This window comes from Mytilus californianus, unplaced genomic scaffold, assembly GCF_021869535.1.
Source record: "Mytilus californianus isolate M0D057914Y unplaced genomic scaffold, xbMytCali1.0.p SCAF_5, whole genome shotgun sequence".
Taxonomy (NCBI): Eukaryota; Metazoa; Mollusca; class Bivalvia; order Mytilida; family Mytilidae; genus Mytilus; species Mytilus californianus.
Window position 1 is genome coordinate 38503626 of NW_026262701.1, and position 6722 is coordinate 38510347.

A 6722-nucleotide genomic window follows, 5' to 3' on the forward strand; every position below is an offset into this window, starting at 1 on the left:
TTTTCAAACGGGATGTATAAATACACATCCACTTTCATTTTTTCTATATAGAGGTTAACTCTTAACTATCCTACTGCCTGTCGATACTTTTATTTTTGGCATTGCACAAGTCATGTCTTCTTTGACTGTCCATGACGTTAAAATACTAAATCCCCGGGATGTGTTTTAGTTGATTTTAGTCTCTGATGCATGATTTTTTATTATCAATTGTTTTGGCTTTTAACTAACTTTCAGTAACCGCAAGTACTCTCAAATCGTACTTTCTAGTTAATTTGACCTGTTGATACAATTTGTAATGCTTTTTTGTTATTTGATGTTTACTTATTTAATGTTATATCTGGTCTCTCTATTTTTTTTTATATATAACAGCTTTGATAAGTGTTTGTTATGACTATAAATTTTCACTTCTGTTCTCGTACTAGGAACAACAAAATTATTTATTTTGTAAAAAATATTTCCATTCTCTATTTATACTGTATACCTTACTACAAAATTATTTTCATTCACCTGTGTCCATTATTCTATTTGGCGGCATTTAATTCAAGGTTATGGTTGTTTTTCTGAAATTGTTTAACATCTAACCCCTTATTTTATTGATTTTGTATTTCCATTGAGTAATAGATCAAATTTATTCGTTCACTTGTGTTAATATGTCTTTTGATTGAGTTAAGCCATTTCAATTGATATTTTATAGTGTGTCTTTCTATGTTGTGATGTTACACTATTGTTTCAGAAAAGGGTGAAGGTTGGTACCTATTAAAATGCTTAAACCCGCTGCATTTGTTTGCACCTGTCCTAAGTCAGGAATCTGATGTTCAGTAGTTGTCGTTTGTAGATTTGGTTCATAAGTGTATCTCGTTTTTTATATAGATTAGACAGTTTGTTTTCCCGTTTGAATGGTTTTACACTTGTCATTTTTGGGGCCCTTTAAAGCTTGCTGTTCGGTGTGAGCCAAGGCTCTGTGTTGAAGACCGTACTTTGACCTATAATGGTTTACTTTTACAAATTGTGACTTGGATGGAGAGTTGTCTCATTGGCACTCATACCACATCTTCTTATATCTATTAACCCATGTCATAATTAACCTTTACTACCTTGTGAAATTCTGTGTCTGCACTCAAACAAGTGATTTATGTAGCTTTATTAGCTATTATGTTGAACCTGCTTGTAGAACACTTATATATAAGCTGCATATGCAAATGTGCAAGCTCTTAAACTCAGGACAGAAAAACAAATTTAGCTACGTAGAAGTTGTGGGTGGACTGTGGATCAATTATTTTCAATAAAATGCTCCAAAGGGCGCAGTTTGATAATACCGCAGAGGTCAAACCCTGAACAGTTTGGGCAAGTATGGACACAACATTCAAGCTTGATGCAGCTCTGAATTTGGATTGTGGTTAAATATTTGACACAGCATAGGTTTCTGACTCAGGATGAATGTGGTTAAAGAGCTTAAAAATTTGAAATTGGACTTTAACCTTTCATGGTCTAATATCTAAAATCTAATTACATGGTTAGATTCAGCATAGCAAAGAACTCCAAGAATTCAGTTTTTGATGAAATCAAACAAACTTTAATTTTGGACCCTTTGGACCTCAATTCGGACCAATTTGATAACGGGGCCCATTATTCAAAAATCTATATACACGGTTAGATTAAGCATATCAAAGAATCCTAAGAATTCAATTTTTGTTGAATTAAACAAAGTTTAATTTTAGACCCCCATTTGGATCCACTTGCAAACTGTGCCCAAAATAAAAAATCTAAAACATTCAGCATATCAAGAAACCCCAAGAATTAATTTTTTGTTAAAATAAAACTAAGTTTAATTTAGGACCCTTAGGACCTTAATGCGAACCAATTTCAAAACAGGGCCCAAAATTCTAAAATCTAAATACATGATTAGATTCGGCATATCAAAGAACCCCAATAATTATTAAGCAATTATTAAATTATATAACCCTGTTATTGTAACAGCCATATATACCAAGCCAGCTCTGGTTAATTTAATTGAATACAAGAAATTAACCATTGAACTGATTTTCTGTATTTAATAATTTAATTTGGCACAATCATTAAGTAATAATTATCAAATCTTTCTCGAAAAGACACTATTCAACTTTCAAACCTAAAAAACAAGAACTCGCATTTTAGTTTATACTTGTATATAACAAATAATTGCAACCTGGTAAGAAGTTGTTTTGTCTTGCAATTGATATATGTAACATAGCTTTGAAACAATCTTGGTCATTTCCACATCATAAGTTTTTTTTAGCTCACCTGGCCCAAAATTAACCAAACATGGCCACAATCATTGGTGAGTATAGTTTAACAAGTGTGTGCAATGACCAAATCTGCCAACAAACATTGCCAACATTGGTAAAAATAGAACACAGGCAAATTATCAACCACTACAGATCAAGAAAATCTGACATTGTCCTAAAAGTTTAGAATGTTGATATCTATCTACTGTCTATTTACATCAAAACTGTCAGACGAATTATTATAAGGAGTTATTACCCTTTAATGACAAATTTTAATTTTTTGCATGTTTGCCTATTATCCTTAAAACTATAATAGACAAATAGATATTTTAATTGGCAAAAATAATCAGCAAAACAAGACCTTGAAATATGTCATCAAGGCCGAAATCATCAGTTTACTTCTTACTGGAGTTGTTGCTCTTTAATGATGATTTTTATTTTTTTTTATCTTTTTTTGCCTAGTATCTTGAAACTATAATATAGATACAGAAAAGCTTTAAATAGAAAAATGATCCACAAGGCAAAATCTTTAAACAAGTTCATATTGCTGAAATTGTTGGTCAACTCTTTTTGTGCCCTTAAATGACAGTTTTTGATCCTTTTGTTTTGGGAAAAAACAATAGAAGACAAGACCTATGGGCCAGGTGAGCAAAAAATGCAAAGTAATTCGTGGCCAAATTAAACAACCACTCTTAAAATACTGAAAGTGTGTGACATTTTTTTCTGATCTTCTGTCTATAGGAACACAGATCTGCTATGTTTATAGCATGTTACATACATTATCTATGCTAATTTTAAAGTTGTGATCTTATGGTCAAACTATTAACCATTTGGCATTTGAAATATTTTTCGAGCTAAATAACATTTTAAGCATTGAAAAAAACAACAATGTTTTTATTCAAGTAAAATTTTGACAGGATGAAATTTGCATAATTAAAACTAATAGTAATTATTCTACCACAACAGAAACCAACTAATTTTTTATTTATTTTCGCAAGTAGAAACTAACACATATTTTCGCAAGTAGAAAATAACACAGATTTTGTTTGTTCCTAATTGTGAATCTTGGATCTTCCATTATATAAATATATCATAACTAGAGGCTCTCAAGAGCCTGTGTCGCTCACCTGATTCTACTTTTGTTTTGGAATAGATTAAAATCACAACAGATACCCTAATAATGAGTGAGGCCAAATTTGGTTTAATATTGGCCCTGTAGTTTAATAAAAATTCCCGGTGGCCATCTTGAACAGTAAATCGGCAACAAAGTAGCAACACTTCATCAGCTCCTCATAAGAAACATTTATGCCATGTTTGGTTTCATTCCATTCAATGGTTCTCTAAAAGAAGACATTTGTATGTATTTCCCATAGGGTCCTATGTTAAACTAAGTCCCCCGCTGGCGGCCATCTTTAATGATGGATCGACTTCAAAGTAACAACACTTGGTCAGCACCTCATAAGGAACATTCATGCCATGTTTAGTTTCATTCCATTCAGTGGTTCTCTAAAAGAAGACATTTGTATGTATTTCCCATAGGGTCTTATGCTAAAGGAAGTCCTCCTGCTGGCAGCCATCGTGAATGAAGGATTAGCTTCAAAGTAACAACACTTAGTCAGCACCTCATAAGGAACATTCATGCTATGTTTGGTTTCAATCCATTCAGTGGTTCTCTAAAAGAAGACATTTGTATGTATTGTCCATAGGGTCCTTTGTTAAACATTGTCCCAAGCTGGCGGCCATCTTGGATGATGGATCGGCTTCAAAGTAACAACACTTGGTCAGCACCTCATAAGGAACATTCATGTCATGTTTGGTTTCATTCCATTCAGTGGTTCTCTAAAAGAAAACATTTGTATGTATTTCCCAAAGGGTCCTATGTTAAACTAAGTCCCCCGCTGGCGGCCATCTTGGATTATGGATCAGCTTCAAAGTAACAACACTTGGTCAGCACCTCATAAGGAACATTCATACCATGTTTGGTTTCATTCCATTCAGTGGTTCTCTAAAAGAAAACATTTGTATGTATTTCCCAAAGGGTCCTATGTTAAAGTAAGTCCGCTGCTGGCGGCCATCTTGGATTATGGCTCGGCTTCAAAGTAACAACACTTGGTCAGCACCTCATAAGGAACATCCATGTTTGGTTTCATTACATTCAGTGGTTCTCTAAAAGAAGACATTTGTAAATATTTCCCATAGGGTCCTATATTAATTTAAGTCCCCCGCTGGCGGCCATCTTCGATTATGAATCGGCTTCAAATAGCAACACTTGGTCAGCACCTCATAAGGAATATTCATGCCATGTTTGGTTTCATTCCATTCAGTGGTTCTCTAAAAGAAGACATTTGTATGTATTTCCCATAGGGTCCTATGTTAAACTAAGTCCCCCGCTGGCGGCCATCTTGAATGATGGATCGACTTCAAAGTAACAACACTTGGTCAGCACCTCATAAGGAACATTCATGCCATGTTTGGTTTCATTCCATTCAGTGGTTCGCTAGAAGAAGTTCAAAATGTAAAAAGTTAACGACGACGGACAACGACTACAGACGCCAAGTGATGAGAAAAGCTCACTTGGCCCTTTGGGCCAGGTGAGCTGAAACTGAGATCACAAAACAAAATTGCTGCAAAGTCAGCAAGAAAGATGTAGAAGATTTACATTAATAATGTCAAAATTTTATAAATGTGAATTAACAGTCTGTATTGTTAGTAAATAATAGTACTTTGTTTTCTTATTTTGTGCAAATTTCTTTTTAGATGGAAAATAAACAGACAAATTTCATCCATATCATATATCTCTAAATAATATATATAATAAAAAGTTTGGAAATTGTGAACTTTTAAATTCAATTGTGTGGTGAACACTATAATGTCAAAATTATTATTGTCAAAGAAAATTTAAAATGACAATAAAAGATTTAGAAGGGGCAAGCTCACCGAATTACAGATAATAAAGCTACACATCAATTTTAGCTTTTACTTAGAGCTCATTAACAACTTCTTATTATATATTCAAAAAAATATTCAAGAAGGGGGATTGTCTTCCCTGACTCACTATTATAATTGATTGATTGACTAGTGTTTTAACGCCATTTTCAACACTATTGTGCTGTTTCGTGGCGGTCAGTTTTTATTAGTGGACAAAGCCTGAGTGCCCAGAGAGAACCATCGACCTTTCGTAGGAAAACTAACAATCTTAGTCAATTATGATTGGAGTCGAGAGCACCTGCCACTTGCGGGATTGGAACTCACAACCTCGGTGTTGACAGGCTAGCGGTACAGTTGTTCGACTACTTAGACCACTCGGCAACTAAGGCCCCCACAACAATAATGAATGATACATGAATTATCAGAACTATATAAAATAATATCAGATTATTTAGTCTATATTGTATGGGAAAAGATTTGTATAGGTTGTTTGCCTTTTGTCCAATACCTTTGTGTAAATGTCCATTGATGTTTGAATAATAATATACGATACTTTGAATTGAATTGAATTAATAGCTTTTACAGCCTTCAAAGTAATTGTTAATTGCAATGCAAATTAATGTACAGTAAAATGAGTAACTTTGGCAGAAGTAATAATTTTAAACATCTAAGATAAAAGATAAAAAGTTTCACCAATTCAGCTATATGATTAAATAAAATGCTCCGCAGGGCGCAGCTTGATACGACCGCAGAGGTTGAACCCTGAACAGTTGGGGCAAGTATGGACACAACATTCAAGCTTGATACAGCTTTGCATTTGGATTGTGATTAAATATTTGACACAGCATAAATTTCTGACACAGAATGAATGTGGTCTAAGAACTTAAAAATTTTAAATTGGACATTCACCTATTATGGTCCAATATCCAAAATCTAAATACATGGTTAGATTCAGCATATCAAAGAACCCCAAGAATTCAATTTTTGATGAAATCAAACAAAGTTTAATTTTGGACCCTTTTGACCTCAATGTGGACAAAGTTGATAACGGGGCCCAAAAATCAAAAATCTAAATACATGGTTAGATTCAGCATATCAAACAACCCCATATATTCAATTTTTGTTGAAATCAAACAAAGTTTAATTTTGGACCCCGATTTGGACCAACTTGAAAACTGGGCCCATAATCAAAAATCTAAATACATGTTTAGATTCAGCATATCAAAGAACCCTAAGAATTCAATTTTTGTTAAAATCAAACTAAGTTTAATTTTGGACCCTTTGGACCTTAATGTAGACCAATTTGAAAACGGAACCAAAAATTAAGAATCTAAATACACGGTTAGATTCGGCATATCAAAGAACCCCAATAATTCAATTTTTGATGAAATCAAACAAAGTTTAATTTTGGACCCTTTGGACCTCAGTGTGGACCAATTTAAAAACGGGGCCCAAAATCCAAATACTAAATACACGGTTAGATTCAGCATATATATTAAAGAACCCCAGGAATTCAAGAATAAAACCCCA

The 6722-nt window shown here is 33.5% G+C and overlaps 1 long non-coding RNA gene across 1 annotated transcript; it reads right to left on the reverse strand.

Moving 5' to 3' along the window:
* Positions 1–2031: 2031 nt before the first annotated feature.
* Positions 2032–5137, reverse strand: LOC127701909 (uncharacterized). Its single transcript, XR_007982245.1, has 2 exons — positions 4711–5137; positions 2032–4544 (listed from the first exon to the last, which is right to left on the reverse strand). It is a non-coding gene; the product is annotated as an uncharacterized LOC127701909 (long non-coding RNA).
* Positions 5138–6722: the final 1585 nt, after the last annotated feature.